Below are 18,748 nucleotides of genomic sequence, written 5' to 3' on the forward strand. Positions count from 1 at the left end.
TAACAATGCTACACCTTTCTCACTTGCGTGTTGAATGCATACAGTGCGTGTGACCTTTATTAAAACGGAACAGTAGTAAAAAGTGTAAAAAGTATTAGTCAAACAAATTTTTGGTCTATTTCTAATTAAGTATTTTTTATTTGTACAAATTATCGTAAGGCATTGTCCAGGTGACTATTTATTCGGTTTAAATCTATTACTCATCCTTTGTTGAATTGCAAAATAAAAATAACTGTAAATTGTCTACACTGTGAAAATATATTGATAGTAGTTTATCAGATTCCAGACATTAAATGACCCATAATTTCATATCTATTTTGTGTTTATTACTTGCCAACCCGTAAATGCTATGCAGATCTACCAAATAACTATAAATTAGATATGACTCATGAGGGTTTTGCTTTACGGTACTATTGTGCCATGTTTCTCAATGGATTTTTACACAGGAGATGTGACGCAAGAGTGTGCTCCCAGTATGTGATAGGATTATTGGGGTCTGTCATCAATGATGTTTGACTCCACCACTTGTAGTGGATAGTTAAATGTGAACCCTTTGCCGCCCCCTCGGCAGGCGGCACTGCCCCTTACCGCGACGCTCGAGCCTAGAGTGACAGGCGTTCCCACCTGTCATCCCTAATCTACTGGATGTGCAGCAGTCCAACACGAAACACAGCACCCACCACCCATACAGAGCCCAGCTAGAAGATGCCTCCTTTATATCAGAGGACCCTGTACTTACAGGTGAAGACCTCCACACACACACCCACACACACACACTTACTCCACACACGCAGCATTATCCCCTGGCACAGGCTTAAATAATGACTTTGAAAAGGAAAAAAGGTCCCTAACACTTTCTCACTCTTTCCCACTGTCCTCTTTTCCCTTTCCTGTCTGTCCTTCCTGTCGCTGTTTTCGTTCTGTTTTTAAGCTGTCTTTGTTTGGTGGTCTGTCGCAGTGGGACTCCTCGGCCAAGTAACAGTCACTCACTAACTTTCTCTTTTTCTTCTCCGTTGCTTTCTATCTCTTTTGCTTGGATCTTTTTTTGGGTTCAGACAAGCCATAGCCTACTTAAAGAAGCCGCTCTTTCCTGCTCTTTCACCTCACCGTCTTTTTTCTATTTCAGTCTTTCTTACCCGTATGCTCTTCATCGACTTTGCTGTTTGCATTCTCAGCGCGTCTGATTTTGAGAGGAGACTCCGGGGACAAACAGAGAGCCACATAATCACATTCTTAAAGAACACTTCCTGCCTTCTTCCTCTTCTCAGATTCTCTCCCACAATTCTTCGGTTCATGACCATATTGAACATGTGTAATGAAAAGATCTTTCTTTGTTTGATTCTATACATGCAAGAGTTAAGATGCAATAGACTCTAAGTGCCCGTCTGAAATATTTTTCTAAATAGAGAAGTTTTTTCTCAGGCTCCTGTGTGTTGGTTCAGTAATTCACTTTAGTAGCAATGAACAGGTTATTTTTGTTGCCATTAAGGAAAAATAACTAAACACATAAACATAGGAGCCTGAGAAAAAATGCTCATTTTAGAAAAATATTTCAGACGGCACTTAGAGTCTTTTGCATCTGACCTCTTCACATTAATACACTACTGTTCAAAAACATTCAAAATGTTACAAAAGATTTTAGTTTCAACCCTTGGCATTGAACTTTATCAAAGAATGCTGAAAAGGGTATCACAGATTCCAAAGAAATATTAAGCAACAGAACGTTTTTTTTTTAGCTGTTTTCGACCCTAAACTTTTGAAATAGTGTAAATTTACTCCAGTTAATCAGGAATTGGACTGAAGTTGATCATCAAGTGGGAGTTGATTGGGACATTTAAATAACTCAGTCGTTGAACTAATGGTTAACCAAGCAAATTGTTTAAATTAATTCTCATAAAAAGCTTTAAAATACAGAATGTACATTAGGTATTGACAATAATGGCTGTTAAGCGATTTAGAACTGATAATGAGATGGGAATTATTTCTGTTATTTGGCTAAGTGGGGCATAATGTCATCTGATCCTAATCTGGAAGTACTTCTTATGCTTGGTATTAGCTGATATCTGATAATGGCCACATCTATTGTCAGAATATTGACCAGGCTTTTAAATCAGTCGGGGGCATATTAGTGATGTCTGATTAATATGATCGAGGTCCATTGTCGAATAATATGAGGTTATCCTCTTTGCCATTTATCATTCCAGCACTAGCTTAATCTGGAAATGCCTTTAGTACCCTTTAGTCATCTCTTGGTATTATGGATTTGGCCCAAATATAACACCCAGGCTGATTAACTAGATTTCATCTGTAGTTATCAGACGATAATCTGAAAAATACCCCCCCCAAAGGGGTATGATTCCTTATTGGCCTGGTCAATTAAGTTTTGACAATGTGCTAAAATGATTTTTTTTTTTTTTTTGGTAAGGGACAAAATGAATTGTGAAAGGCTGAATGTGAGGTTATTTTTACAGCTAGGTTACCTTGTTAATGCACAACTCTATTGTGAATTATTCATTCTTTAAACAAATGTTAAGAAACATTCTTCCTTTAAAATGACTATTCTTTTCTGTTAATGGTCTATTGAATAATGTAAACCAAACGTTTTTTTTTAGACCTAATATTCATTCTGGCTTCATTCTGGTCTTCTGCATTTGAGGACAAAAATGTGAAGTCCCCACTACATTTTTTTTCCCCTAGTTTCCCTAATCCTGTTTTTTGACTCAGAAATGCATCAGTTCAGGAAGTAAAAACCGAAACCATGCAGATTGTGCCTTATTTTTGCACAATGTGTTTTGTGTGTGTCAGCAGTGGCAGCAGCGGCGGCAGTCATCCCAGCAGTCGCAGTAGCAGCAGAGAGAAACAGTGGGAGTGTGAAGCGTGGGCGTGCCCATCGCCGTGCCAACCCCTGCCCCCCACACCGCATTTTCCGTTGTGAGATTCCTGTAACTATGCTTATGCTGCTGCCTTCAAGCCATGTTGTAATTGCCGTAACTTCTGAGATGACAACACAGACATCTTTTACTCAAAGTTTTCATGTCGGACTCTGAGTTAGCACCTAAATTAACCAACGGCGGGTCAGTTGGGAACAGCGGTCACTGGTCCAAGTTGTAGCTCTCAGGACATTCTGAGTTAACAAGTTGTAATTACGAGGTTTTGGAGCATGTGAGGGCTTTGTTGTTGATAGTGTTGCCATAGAAACACATTATTCAGCTATGAGTAGAATGTCATGTGTTGTCCATCCTCGGAAATTATGGTATTATGACATGGCGTGAAACGCAGCTTTAGTAAAACGACTCTGAGAACTGTCCAAGGTTCTGAAGGATAGTATTGTTTTTTACTTTTTGAAAGCTATCTCTTGTCCACTTTTAGCGATGATAACTTCTCTTTCTGTTCAACTGCCTGCCTCTTTATTTCAATTCTCTTTCTTACTCGCTGCACCTATCCCTACTCCTGTGGACCTATTTTCTCCTTCCTTTTTTGACCTTTCTTTCCTGTGTTCTGTCACTCTTGTTCTCTTCTCCCCTGGCTTCCTGTCTCTGTATGAGTGCGCGAGGGCTGCAGGTACAGCACCTGCCCCTCCCAACCCTCCCAAACACCCTCCGAGCGTTATATTCCTGCACCTCCCGTACCCTCCGCCACCTCCCACCCCTAGAAGCCAGTTGCCCCCCGCACCCTGCCCCGACCCCTGCTCTGCCAGCAGAGGAGCAGAGGGACCTCCTGAAAATTCCACCACCTCCTAAGCTGCCCCCCAACGTCCCCGTTTGCACCAACACCACCCTCCTTGCATGCAACTAGACCCCCCGCTCAAAGGTGAGTCCCCTCACCCCCTCCTCAAAGCCCATCTCCACACTCGTTCATCGTTAAGTGACATCCTGCCGAGATCATCCCGTGAGTGACTCGACATTTCCCAGGATTCATCCCCTCCTCCACCTCACCCAGCGGCTTCACCTGCATGGGCTTGGTTTGTACCTGATGCTCGCTGTGCATCCGGGCTCCAGTTCTTGGTTTGGATTACATTCCCTGTGGCGTTGGGTCTACTCACATCATTTGGTCCATCTAGATACTTTCTGTTTGTGCGTCTTAGGGATTACTTGGGGTCTTTCTTTTTATGATGAAGATGCATTCATAACATTTAAGTGAGGAGAATTTTTAATGGGCCAACATATTTACATGACATGTGACTTGAGGGTATGGTTTTAGGGTCCTGTTTTTTTTTTATGCTCTGTCCCAAAACTAGTGAGCTGTTCTACCTAGATAGTAGTTCAAAGCATAATTTTTATGTCAGGGTTTATGTTGAGTTCTAGGACAGCAACCATGTTCAAAGGCCCCGAAAGGTAGTGTATGACATTGTTACATTTAAAAGTCCATGTTGACATCAGATGGTTCACCTTAATTTTATGAAGCTACAAGCAAGAACCTGGATGCCCTGTGCCTTGGAGGAAGACGCACACTGTACATAAAAGTTTTTGTGAACATTGTCTGAAGATTTCGACAGAGAGTATATGACTTGCATTTTTTGCCCACCTTATTGTATTTGAACCCCAAATAACATACGATAACTAAAGAAATCAACATTCTACATCGTTCTACACCATTGTTTTCTTTTGCATACAAAAAGTATTCATGCCAGCTTCATAAAATTACAGTTGAACCACTGAATGTCACATGGACTATTTTAACAATGTCCGTACTACCTTTCTGGGCCTTGAATGTATCAGTTGCTTTGCTGTCTATGGGGGTCAGAAAGCATCTCGGATTTCATCAAAGATCTTTGTGTTCCGAAAATAAACAAAGGTTTATATAGGTTTGGACAACATGAGGGGAGTAATTTCATGACACAGTTTCATTTTTTTGGTGAACTATCCCTCTAACTGGTGAGCAGTAGTTGTGTCTCATCTATTTATCATGAATGCTACTTTTGCAGACCTGCTGTCTTCTGTGTGGTGTGATCCACATCAGTTAATTATGAGGTTTAATTTCAGTTAGGAATGCTGCTTGGGAAGGAAGGTGTAGCAGAGAGTGGGGGTTTGGTCAGAGCTTGTGTTTTTCAGTTCATTTCATATATATTGTTTTATGTATTGTGGGGTCTGCCTATTGTGTATTCTGTACTGTGTGTCAAAAAGAACAGACAGAATTGGTTTTAATTAATTAATTTTCTCTCTTTGTCTCCCAGGCAACGGTCCTCACTTTTTACAGTATGAACCGACCAATGACACGGCACACCACGCCCTCAGTGGGAGGTTCCCTGCCCTATCGCGCAGGCCGTCATCAGTTACTGGGGACAGCCCAACAACATGCCTCAGAACACAAATCCAAACATGATCCAAAACCAGCTCAATGGAGGGCCACACTACAACCAAAACCAAGGTAGACACACTAGACATGCTCAAGTGTCCCCATATAATGGTAGAAAATAAATACAACAACTAGATAAGGAGCTTGTTTGTTATTAAAATCCATCTAGTGTTGTCAAAAGTACTGACTTTAATACCAGTTGGTACTGAAATTTTAAAAATGACCATTTCCTGCTAGGATTTTGAGCACTGATGAGCGGATTCTTAAATGCCGCTGATTGGCGGTTGTGTTCGGGGTGCTCAACAAATGTGACTGTGATTCGCTACAGTTTAGTTCTTTTTTAGTTTAGGTTTAGTTTCGAGTATTAGTTTGGCTGTTGTTTTCAGATGCTCAACAAATGTGACTGTGATTCAAAGCGCATTTTTTTTTTTTTTTTTTTTTTTTTTTTAGTTTTCAGTCTGTACTTTTGACAACAGTAGTGGGTTCAGTCCTTACTGCGGCTTTTGATCTGATTGCTCTCTCTCTCTTTTTTAACTTACCATCTCCTTCTGTTTTCTTGTCAACTTCCTCTCTTTTCATTCCTTTTGTTTTACCCACACTCAATTTATTTTTGTTTGCTCATTTCCTTATCTTTTTTTCCTCTTTGAACTAAATTTGCCCGCTGTTGTTGGGGTGGGTAGCCCCTATGGCCCTCCACCCCCCTCTATTCTCCAGATCACACCCCCAGCTACCGCTCATGGGCTTTGTGGCTCGGGTTCAGGAGACCAGTAAGTTATTGGTTTGGGAAAATAATCTCGAATGTATGGAAGCCCGTTTCTGCTGCAGAATAGAATAGAATTTTAATTCACAAATCTGACATATATTTTTCTCTCAATTCTGAGTTTGTGGTCTTACAGTTTGGTCCTTTTTTCTGAATTCTGATTTGATTCAGCCATAGGATGAAAATTGTGAACTTTTTGTGGAAAAACTTTTTCCTATTGCAATTCTAAGTGTAAAACACTCCAAATGGTGATATATAAATTCACAACTGCAAGAAAATTGTGATTTGAAAAGTCGCAATTACCTTTTGTATTAATTTCATGGTTTGAAACAAATTGTGAAATGTAAAATTCATAATTGTGAGATGTAATGTGGAATTACAAGAAAAAACGCTGGATTGTTAAAGTCACATTACCTTTTCATGACAGAAATGGGCATCCATGCAAATGTGTATGTGGTGGATTAATGAATGTTTTAATGTTTAACAGGTTTTGCATGCTATTTAAACATGCATGTTTGTGTTTATATATTGAAATGTCTCATTTTATTTCACAGACCTTTTTTGCATGTTTTTTCACATCTGATTGGATCCATTAGTAACCCACTAAAACATAGTGTTAATGGCATGCTGGGAGTTTCCAACAGTGTGTCTAACCCGATGCAGTGAGATAAGATTCCAGCCAGAAGTCATTGTTTATCCCACTCCAGACTTGACATGGTTACAAGATGCAACAAAATCAATCACAGATCACAGCCAATCAGAAGAGTGTGTGGGCAGGCTTGTACTCTCAATGAAATGAGAACATGATCAAATTTCTGAAAATAAAAATCCGTTTTCACTTTACGTACTCAGTGACTTTGTCTTGGAATACACTTACTTGTTCACACAGAGGTTACAGTTAGAACGTTGGGTGTTTCCCAAGATTTGAACTCAATTATCCATTGTTGCTTTCATTATGGTTAAGCCACGCACATTTATGTTAAAAATCTAATTAAAGCCTTTTAAGATTATACAAAGCACATAATCGCAGCAGAACTGTGATTGTCATTGGGACATAAAGTTTGTATGTTTCTTGTTCCCAGCCCGCAGCGTTGCAAGAAATAAAAAAACCGTTTACAAAAAATAGAATCCCCTGACACGGTGGTTAGGACAACCTGATTAATATGGAAAAAGATACCTTTTTTGTGTGGTGCCATGTCGCATGTGGTTAGGCCACATACATGCTGGATAATTTTCAGAAAATGTAAAAAAAGCCATTGTTTTGTTTAGCTGTTGCTGTTTAACAGCCTATGTTCTGTATATAAACCACTTCTTGGTTCATTTCAAATCAGACATGACTCAAAGTAATGACTTAAGGTTCAGTTACTGATAACTTTTTGAGTAATTCTATGGAAACTGGCACATAAGAGTCAGGCCTAATTCATTGTGTTTGTTTCCTCTCATAACCATTAATTCAGACTGAAAGAGTGAAAAGTCTTAATTTATTAATGTGGTGCGAAAAAACACTAGCTTTGAACATGACCTTAGTGAAGATCACTTTTCCAAAAAAAATTGCTTAATACTGCTGTTTTTGAGGTCAGTGTTTATTCTAAAACCCTTTCGTAAATTTAAAACTCCAACATTTTCCTCCTTCACTTCACCATCCAGCATGAGGCATTTATCTCACATCAGCAAACAGAAGTTCCTCAGTTCCCCCAGAAATAGCTTATATCTGAGATTGTTTGTTCCTCCCTTTAGGTCTCAGACGCTCCTCCACCGCCCCGCCGCCTCCTGCAGAAGAGGTGGAGTTTGAGGAAGCAAACCCGCCCCCGCCTCCTCCAGAGGACTATGAGGATGAGGATGGGTGAAGAGGACAAGGAGTGTCAGCGGTGGTGGAGTACAGTGACCCCTACGCCTGAAGAAGACCCGCCATGGCCCCCTCGAAAATTACCTGGAGAAAGGTACGTTTCTGTTTTTAGGCATTTATTTTCTGGCCGTTTTTTTCGTTTCCCAGTGCACAGAAAACCACTTGTTTGGGCATCTAGCAAAGCAGCTGTTTTCATTGTAGGTAACAAGCCATGCATGTGTAGCTCCTACTGATTTGAATGGAGAAGATCCCATATCTCCAACACAGTTGCTCACTATTGCATTTCAATAATGTATATCAAATCATGCAAATGATTAAACATAATTATTGATCAATAATAGCACATGTTATCAGTTACTTTGTTGAGCTCAAATGACCAAAAAACATTGTATAATCGTGAAGATTTTTTACACAGTGAATACATTTTAACCAAAATCTATGGCTGCCCATTTTTGCTACTATAAAAGGAAAATCAAGCTTTGATAAATCATAATTGTGACAAAAGTCATAATTATGAAAAGGTTTTTTAATTGACAGTCAAATTTGTGAGATTGTAAAACAAAAACTTGATTAGACATGTTTTAATTTGTTGTAATGATTTTTTTTTTACAATAATTTCTTTTTTATCTGATGATTTTAACAAAAGTTGTGAAATTATGACAAAAAAGTCATCTCAGTAGTATCTCATAATTTTGACTTTTTGTATAATAATTATGACACTTTTGCATGATTTTTTTTTCTTATTTAGTTGGAATGGCCATCTATAAAAGAATATTATAGGGTTTTAAACTTAAATTTAATTTATCCAATGCTGATAATTATTTTTTATATTGTGGCCAATAATAACCGCCTAAAATCTTATAGAAATGTAATAAAAAAATTTAATAAAATAAAAACTAACATAAACTAAACACTAATAATTCAAATCAGTCATATATGAATAGCCGATTTGAATAAGTAAATAAATTTATATATATAAACTACATAAAAATACAACGTTGTTTTAAATTTAAACAAATTTAAAATAAATTTAGGCATCACAACCATTATAATGTACAGTATGAAAAAACTGTGAAAAAAGCGAAAGAGTTATTACATTATTAGTGTTTTTTAAAAATTAGATTTTATACATTAGGGTTGTTCTAGTTGACTAAAACTGACACTAAAAAAAAACATTTCTTTAAAATAAAAACTTGAAATAAACTTAAATATTTAAAAAGTTTGTATTTCAGCTAGCCTAGCTGTGTCAAGGGCAACATTTCTTGATGTTCTAAAATAAAACTGAAATAAAAATTAATACAAACTTTATAGACATATAAAAAACAAATACTACTTAAGCAAAAACACATCAAAATGACTAAAACTTTAACTGAAATGGAAATGAAAACAGAACACAAAAATGTTCCAAAAAAAAAAAAAAAAAAAAAAAAAAGCGATGCTAATGCTGCTCCAGAGTAGGATTTCATGAACCTGGGCACAAGTGGTGCTAACCCCGATTCTAAATTACTTGTGTGAACAGTCCTTTACCCAGGATTTTAAAGCAGTGTTTAGAATGGCGATAACCTAAGGGCAGTGTAAAAAGCTCTGATACTAAATTTATCAGTGGCATACATAATTACATATTCACTAGGAAGCTAAATGAAAAATGTCCCTAATATTGGCCTATAACCAATGTACTGTGGATATATTGTGCTATATACAGTATTTTACAGTGCTGTAACACTTAATTACAATAAATACATGACCAGACTTTGTGTTTTTCTTCATTTTCCCATCAGTGGTGGCTATTTACGACTACACACGAGACAAAGAAGACGAGCTGTCCTTCCAGGAGGGGGCAATCATTTACGTCATCAAGAAGAACGATGACGGCTGGTTCGAGGGCGTGATGAGCGGCACCACGGGCCTCTTCCCTGGGAAACTACGTGGAGTCCATCATGCATACGCTGACTGAGCCAGCGGGTGGCGCCACTGCTCCTCTGTCCATCATCTTCCTCATTCTTTTGAGTGCGCACATATACACACACACACACACACACACACACACAAACACAAATGAATTCAGCTACACTACGTCATGCACAAGCTTGTTGCGGACAAACAGGCTGAGAACTTGCGGTGGTGATGATTTTAACGGGAAAAAACTGTTCAGATGTGTAAGATAAATACATTAGGGAACATTTATTCATCTCTTAATTTCAGTCTCTTAGAAACATTTATCAGAAAAGTGTTTGGTTTGCTTGACTTGTGTTGATAGTGATCGCTTTGCTTTCGCCTCCTATCCGTCATCTACTCTGGAGGAATGGGTCTGACTAGCAGAAGGACAGTTGCACTTTCTCGTGGAAGACGGCCAATCTTGGATGTGCATGTTCCTTTTTACATCACCTCTTAACCGTGTGCTGTCCACTGGACCAGCAATTGACAGAAAAAAGCTTTTGCCAAGAATGACAGAACAGGGATTTTATGCATATTGTGGTGCCAGGTAATAGAGAGAGAGAGAGAGAGAGAGACGCATGGATTCAGGTGGGCTGCTTTTCTTTAGTTTTTCATTGCGTTAGGAGTTGAATTTCTTTTAAACCGTTACATTTGGAGTCTGCAGTTTGATATGTTTAGCAGGGAGGATATATACAAAGGATTTCAGTGGCGTTTGGGATCACGAACGGGACCGACTACAACCTTAAAATACTTCTTTGATTCACCATTCCTTTATAAGATTTTATTGCTTGAAATATTTGCAAGTATGTGTATTGTTGTATGTATGATACAAAAGTAAAAAAAAAACACTATTAAATTGTTCAGGAAGTTTTGTGCCATAAAGAAATGTTCGTAGATGGTCATATTTTCGGACGTGTGAGAGGTTGTTTTCTTGAATCTCGCACCGGATGTGGTGTTCTTCAGGAAGGAAGAACGTGTGTATTGTGAACTTTAACCTCCGATTCATCCCTTTGACCAACTGTGGACTTAAAGATACAAGACTAATTCTCTATGTATGTTATATATTGATTTCTATTATAGAAATACTATTGTGTTGGTGTATGACTGGTGTAGAGATAAGAGAACCCCAGTTTTTATCTGCAATAACAAAGGCACAGTTAGAAAGTCCTCAGTCGACGAGCTACAGAGATTTTTAAAGCACAAGAGATGCACGTGGTCTTAGGGAGACCTTGTAAAATGTGAAGAACTGATTTTTGGATGAAGAGATACTACAAAACAGAAACCAGCCCAAGTTGGTTTAAACATCCTCATACCCACATGCAGATAATGTGGAAAAACTGTACTAATGCACACAGAGCCTTTTTCTATCGAGTACTTTGATGTCTCTATGTAAGTGTGTGTGAGTGCGTATGTGAGCGTGAAACCGATCGATTTCACCGTTTTCTGGATCATTGGTGACTGACTTGCTTGTCTGTGTGCAAATCTTTATTTTCAATGAACGGTCTGTGGCGAGGGTGTGGTGAATGAGTCTTGCATGGTTGATCATTTCTGTGATTTTCCTGCTGATGGAGAATAAAACTGGATATATCTGGTCTACTTGGTCATGCTTCCTCCAAGTTCAAGGGTCGTATAAGGTTTCCTCCTGGAGCGGATAAGAACCAGACGCGTGCTGTGTCAGGAATTGATTTCTGGTTTGATTTATCTGTCATCCCGAGCACTGCTGAGGTCCTCTTAGGTAAAGAGAAATTTAATAGTTTTTACTCTAACATCTAATATGTTTTATATTAAGTGAAATTAGAAGGCAGATATATGTAAAAGTCTTTAAAAGTTACACTTCAAATAAAAACCCAAACATAATTGAGGATTTTTTTTATGCTATTCCTTTTTCTGCACCTTATTCATATTTCATTTAAATCAGTTCAATTTAATGTTTAATATTCAAAATATTAAATATAGTGAACCACTTTTATTAAAAAAAAAATATGTAGGGAAACAATCACTGCTAGCACCAAGCATCTTGTGTGTATATTGCAACGTCTGTTATGCTCACAAAGGATTTTTGCACCCAAAAATACAGTAAAAATATAATAGTAATATTGTGGCATTATAATTATTATAAATGGCATTACAGTTTCAAAAGGAAATGTTTTCTATGTGTCATATATTAAAAAAAGTCATTTACTTCCTGTGAAGCAAAATTTTAAAAGTGTAATGTATTCATCTGATGCGATTTTAAAAGTGTAATGTATTCATCTGATGCGAGGCACATTTAGTATCCATGTTGAGAAGACAGTTGTGCTCTTAATAATTATGCAGAAACCATTTATATTCAATTCGCTTGTCACCAACGGCGGAACATTTCTCATTTTTAATTTAGTTTACCTTAATGTACTAACTACAAACTATAAAAAAAAAAAAAAAAAAGCAAACTAAAATCACAAATGAACTCGGAACTGGTCACAACTTAAAAAAAATTAATATGTTTAAACAGAAAAGATAATGAATTTAAAAAAAAAACTATTATCAAATATCTCAGTGGTACTAAAAAAAAGTAGAAAGATTTTCTTCCTAAGAAAAAGCAAGCAGAAATCAAGTCCAAGCAAACTGAGTGGTCAAATTTTTATTAGTATTAATATGTTTGACATTAAAAACCATTTGGGTTATGTGCAAAGTATAAATCATTCCCAACTCCATGTTGAACTGGTAGACCATTTAGTTAAATTTAAACAATCTTTACAGAATTCATCCATCAGTCTACAACCCCAATACCCTATCTGGCAGCCCCTAAATTTTACATAATAAATTACCATTTTATTAGTCTGCACCTTTGATTTAACTTTTGGATTTTTTTTTTTTTTTTTTTTTTTTTTTTTAAGATGTAAAAAATGTTTTGCATCCTCTAGATTTTAAATCCTAGATTTTACTTCTCTGGTACTATAGGATGTTTTAGCAGTGGTATTAACTTACAGCAGAGCAAAAACCTGTCATTTTTTTAAAATAAAAAATCTAGACTAAATTGTAAACTAGTACAAAAATCATTCTATGTGTATTTCCCCCCCCCTACATGTAATACTTGGCCATTATATCACAAATCTCTCTAGTCAAATATATTCCCAGTATATAGTCTGCGTATCTGTGACAGTTCAACGTATTTTTTAAAAAACACTAAACATTTAGTGCATCTTTTTATAGAGTTTCATTGTATATTTATCCTATGCGAGTCAGTTTCTTCACCTCTCCCCATTGGTCAACTTGGTATAGTTATTATTCATATGTTGCATCCCACACCAACCCTGTTGGAGACTTTAAAGCTCCCCTCTTAACAGAAACCCAGACACAAGAAAATGATTTTACTAAAGAGAGAGAGAAACTGATCAAATGTTTTGCCTACACACAAATGTTTCTACACGCATTTATATTGCTCTTGGTGTTCAGTCTCATTCTCTCTCTGCAATATTGATTGTTGCTATACAGAGAAACAAATCTGAGAGCAACACACACACTAACAGGGGAAACAGAAGAGGTTTAATGAAAGGAGAGGAAGGGTAAGAGTGGAATTTGTCAAAAGTGGTATTTATCTGTTACCCAGCCGTCTTACCCCCTACGGCTCACAGATAAGAGTCTCCACCACAAACTTGTTCTCAAAGTGGAGAATCTTGTGGCAGTTGAGAGCCTCTCGCTTCTGGGATACCTGTGATGAAAAAGAGGAAAAATGGCAATGTGGTGGTGCATGCATGTGACCACGTTGTGTCAGAACTCTAATATATATATAAATACTCAAATATATATACAAAGTAAAAAAAGTACTACTCTCAAAATATTACAATTTAAAATGTTTCCGCAAACTTAAAAATGTAATTTATTCCTGTGATGACAAAGCTAAATTTTTAAATTTAGAAATCATTTTGAAAAGGAGATTTGTGCTAAAGAAATGTTCATTTCTTCTAAGTAAACAGTAAACTCTGTGTGTGTGTGTGTGTTGTGTGTGTGGTGTGTGTGTGTGTGTGTGTGTGTGTGTGTGTGTGTGTGTGTTGTGTGGTGTGCGGTGTGTATATATTATATATATATAATATATATATATATTATATCTATAAATAATATATATCTATATATATATATATCTCTATAAATATATATATATCTCTATCTATATATGATCTATATCTATATCTATTATATTATATATCATGATATTTATCCCTGTTAGTGGCAGATTGGTAAAACATTTCACATTTTAATTTAGTTTATCTTGGATGTACTAAAACTGAAATAAAAATTTAACTATATAGATATTTTAAAAAAGGAATAGAAAATGACAAACTTAAAAAAAAAAATCATAAAAAATGCGTCATGAAGCTTAAAATTTTGGTTTAACTTGTGATGATTTTTATTTCAGGATTCTTTGAATTATAGGAGTTTGAATAGAACAGTGCTGAATTCAAATCGTAAAATGGCCAAAATATAAAACTGGAAAATCTACGAACTGCGATTTATGTAAAAATGTTCATTTATTTGACTTTTTTTTTTCCCCATTTTTATTCCATTCTATAATTTTGTGTCAGTGGTTTTGAGGGTTTTTCAAATGTCTTTTTGTTTTTTTAAAACATAATATAAACAAAACATCCTCGTGTAAGACTCATAAATGGGACAAAAAGTCTTAACTGGCAAACACTGTCTGTAGAGGTTAAGTGTGTAATTAACCGAAAAAAAGAACAATGGGGACGCTCGCCAAAAGTACAGATGGATGTATGTGTTTACCAAAAACGGCCTCTCTGCGCTCCAGTTTGTAAGTGTCTCTCCCTCTGCAGAGGCCGTAGATGAAGTAACCCAGCTGATCCACATGCTCCAACTTTCCAGTACTATCATCTCTGCTTCACGCACCAGGTAGGACTGAGGCAGGTATGTTTCCAGCCTGCGAACACAACCAAAGGTTCACTGTCACAATGCTACGAAACACCAGGACTAGAACTGTGTTTGCAAAGCACTTGTCAGTTTATCAACCTGGACTTCATTTCTTGGCATTACTCAAGTGTTTAAGTAGGCAGTTCAGGAGGTTTTGAGGCAGACTAAAAGATATATAATATAAGATAGCAGTATTGCTGCAGTTACCTTGATGTTGACAAGAAGCTCCACAAAGTCTTTGGGCGGCATCACCACAGAAGTGTTGAGAGGAAATGGATGTTAGCATTTGTTTCAGACGCAGATCCAGATATGCCGTCAGTCTTCTAAAAGCAGAGAAGGAAAAACCACCATGTTACTATTTTGGTACATGGTAGTTTATTTTGGGAATCTGATGAAATTGTTGTGTGAATGTATGGCTTTGTAAGGGAGATAAACTTTGGCTCTCACCCTGTTGAAAATCATGAACGAATGTCAGCAGGGGTCACTGTCGCTGAAACTTGGGCACCGGGATGTTAATGAGCTCCACCCCCTCGTCCTCCAGAACCCTCACTCTCTCCTCAACCCCTCTTGGATGCGGTTCGGCAAATCCATGTCTGTTTCCTCCTTGGCTGTTCTGCATCTTGTAAATTTCCCTCACGGTAGTTCACCCCCGCAGAAAATACATTCCTCTCCTCCTGAAGACCATCATTATGAATGGACACATTCATTCACCATGATCAGCTAGGACACACATCATTCTGTTAGAATCAGGTGGGGTGCCCAATAGCGTTGATCGCAAAGGCAATGCTGGTAGATCGGACATCATTTAAATAGCCTGTGCTTTTCTCAACCCGGGGGATGCAAGCTAACTTAAATAACTAAAACTATATAATAAATTCACTTAGGCTATATTTATGATTAATATGTTAACTAATTTTAAATATATTATATAAAAATAAATAAATAAATAACAGCACCACTTTTTCTATGTATTCTGTGTTTCTCATCACGCTGTGTGAAATAGCGTTCAACTGAACAGCGGCTCACCAAAACCGCTGTATGTATATGATACGCAAACGACAGCTCCTGGCTGGATAAATCAAGCCAGGGGTACGTTAGTAAAAGTTTGAATGGATGGCGGACTGTAATCAAAGTAAAGACGATTAGAGACCAGATACAGTCGAGTCGTACATTAGGCGCATTTGACCGCCGTCTATTATTGATGCTTAAATGAACCATGTACCATCACTATAACATTTCTGCTTGAACTCAGTTCAGTATAATCATGTAGTTGTATATAGCGAGTTTTTTATAATGGATGCTCATTTTGGAATAGTTTGTGAGGATCAGTGAGTGTTTATGTAGCCTTCATGATGGGGCATTAGAAACTCTAAACCACAGAATGCGTTCTAACAGGAGAACTATTCACTGATGACGTCGAGCTGCTTCCAGATCAATGAGGTTCCACACATTTAGAAAGATTTTTATTTTCATTTGTATTTGTTTGGTTATGTTTAGTGATCCTTCAAAAACTTCAACACCCATAATGCCACTCGTGTCAATGCATACAAACAACAACAAAAAACTAAAATTCAATTGAAACCTAGTTAAGGCATGCATTTCAGTCATACTGACAAAGAAATCACTGAATATATGTTTTGACTTTTATTGTCTTAAATGTTGAAGTAAATATTAAAACATTTGAATACTTTTAAGGATCCAAACAGATCACATTCTATATTCTGAGTTCTCATGTGGTGCAGCGGATGGGAAATGGTTCTCTCACCTCTATGAAGTAAACCGATACAGGTAAAGCTCCGGCCCACAACCACGCCAGACAGAATGAGGGCCAGACCCAAACACATGCGAACCAGCACCAGGCCCTGGACTGCTGCCTGATATGCAGACCATCCTCCAAGTCCTGTATGCACACAAAAGCAGGAAGAAAAGCTGAATTACATGCTTCTAGTAAAAATCATGCTTCTTTAAGCAGATGACGGGACTTCAACAATACATGCTACTTTTACTCTTTAGTTAGCTTTGGTATTGACATATAATCTAATTTTTTATGTAATATATGGTCTCACTTCATGACGCCATGTGTATGGGAAAACCTACTGTTGGGAACTAGTTTTGTGTTTCCAAATGTTCACACAGATCGCACTCTCTTGGGTTGATGAAACAAATTGCATTGTGTGCAACAGATACTGGGAAATTTTCCAAACCTCCCTCCAGAGACCAACAGGAACAAACACACTGCATGATGCAAATGAAACAAACATCAGCTGACACAGTGGACTGATGAACAAGGACAAAAGTGAAAACAAATCGACTGAAAATAAGCGAAAATTTGGCACCAAATCCTTCTTTTGTTTGTGTCAGATTTTCATATACAACATAATGAGAGCAAAAGAAGATAAAGTATTTAAGCTTTCTTGTTTACATAACAGCCATTCATGTTGCAGACTCCAGGGGAAATTATGAGCAAACAAAAACGAGTTCATTTCAGCTAGAAACATCTATAATATACATAAAGTTGGTTTTTAACAGGTGTGTGTCTAAGGGATGCAGTCTGTATAAATTTCCCATGACAATGTGCTGCAATTTAAATGAGTCTAGTCATCATTATCCTCTCCTCTAGTTCAGTAAAAAATCAACCTTATGATCTGCACAGACCATATTTCATATTTCAAATAGTGTCTGTTTGAAAATGATTAGGGCTGCAAACACTGATCAATAATGAAAACAGTCATACCAAACACATTTTAATATTGATTAGTCAGGTCTGTGTACTCTGAACCACCATCAGCATCAAATTCTTCATAAAGCAAGTGGTGGTCACATCCAAAAGAAAGTTAAACAGGGAAATATTGAAAATTTAATCGCAATAAACTAACAGTTATTTTGGATATATGTATTATTATGATTATTTCTTCACATCAAAAAAAATAAAATAGCTAGTTGTTTTTTTATTTTATTAAAATACTAAAATATTCTGGTGTTGCTTTTACAGAAATATTGGTTTGTTAGACAAAAATACTATAAAAACTATACTTATAATAACTAATGACACCTTTTAAAGTGTAATATGAAAAGTAACTGCATAAACAGTGGTGTGAAAGTGTTGGCCCCCCTTCCCTGATTTCTTATTTTTTTTTGCATGTTTTGTCACACTTTAAGTTTCAGATCATCAAACAATTTTTAAATTATTAGTCAAATATAACACAAGTAAACACAACATGCAGTTTTTTTAAATGAAGGTTTTTATTATTAAGGGGACAAAACAAAAATCCACAAAACAACATGGCCCTGTGTGAAGAAGTGTTTGCCCCCCCTGTTAAAACTGTGGTTTTATTCAGACAACTGAGTTCAATTTCTCTCTAGGCCACACCCAGGCCTGAGATTACTGCCACACTGTTCACAATCAAGAAATCTCTTAAATAGGACCTGACTGACAAAGTGAAGTAGACCTAAAAAGATCCTCAAAAGCTAGAACATCATGCCTGAGATCCAAAGAAATTCAGAAACAAATGAGAAAGAAAGTAATTGAGATCTATCAGTCTGGAAAAGGTTATAAAGCCATTTCTAAAGCTTTGGGACTCCAGCGATCCACAGTGAGAGAGCCATTATTCACAAATGGCAAAAAACATGGAACAGTTGGAAAAACCTTCCCAGGACGTGGCTGGCCAACCGATAAATTTACCGCAAAGGAACAACACAGTAGACGACTCATCCAAGACGGTCTCAAAAGACCACCACAATCCAAATCACCAAAGAACTGAATGCCTTTCACTGTGCCGCAGTTTTTTTATAGGTTCAGTGTTCAGGCTCTCCACCATAAGAAAAGTGCCTCGGCAAAAATGGTCTGCATTTGGCAGAGTGCCAAGATGAAACACACCAATCCAGAAAAAGAAACATTCATTATACAGCAGTTATTATATTAAAGTATGTGTTTTGTTTGGTGGAGTGTGATGGTCTGAGTGACCTGGTTTTTGATGCTTCAGGACCCTTGGAGACTTGCTGTGATAAAT

General features: G+C 37.1%; 1 long non-coding RNA gene and 1 pseudogene across 1 annotated transcript; one reads left to right on the plus strand and one right to left on the minus strand.

Annotated features, from left to right (window-relative positions):
• The first annotated feature begins 7,960 nt into the window (after positions 1-7,960).
• On the plus strand, positions 7,961-9,943 carry LOC122137548. The gene is made up of 2 exons (XR_006154939.1): positions 7,961-7,995; positions 9,680-9,943. It is a non-coding gene; the product is annotated as an uncharacterized LOC122137548 (long non-coding RNA).
• Positions 9,944-13,250: 3,307 nt separating this feature from the next.
• On the minus strand, positions 13,251-16,809 carry LOC122137591 (annotated as a pseudogene).
• Positions 16,810-18,748: the final 1,939 nt, after the last annotated feature.

This window comes from Cyprinus carpio, chromosome B6, assembly GCF_018340385.1.
Source record: "Cyprinus carpio isolate SPL01 chromosome B6, ASM1834038v1, whole genome shotgun sequence".
In the NCBI taxonomy this organism is placed as follows: Eukaryota; Metazoa; Chordata; class Actinopteri; order Cypriniformes; family Cyprinidae; genus Cyprinus; species Cyprinus carpio.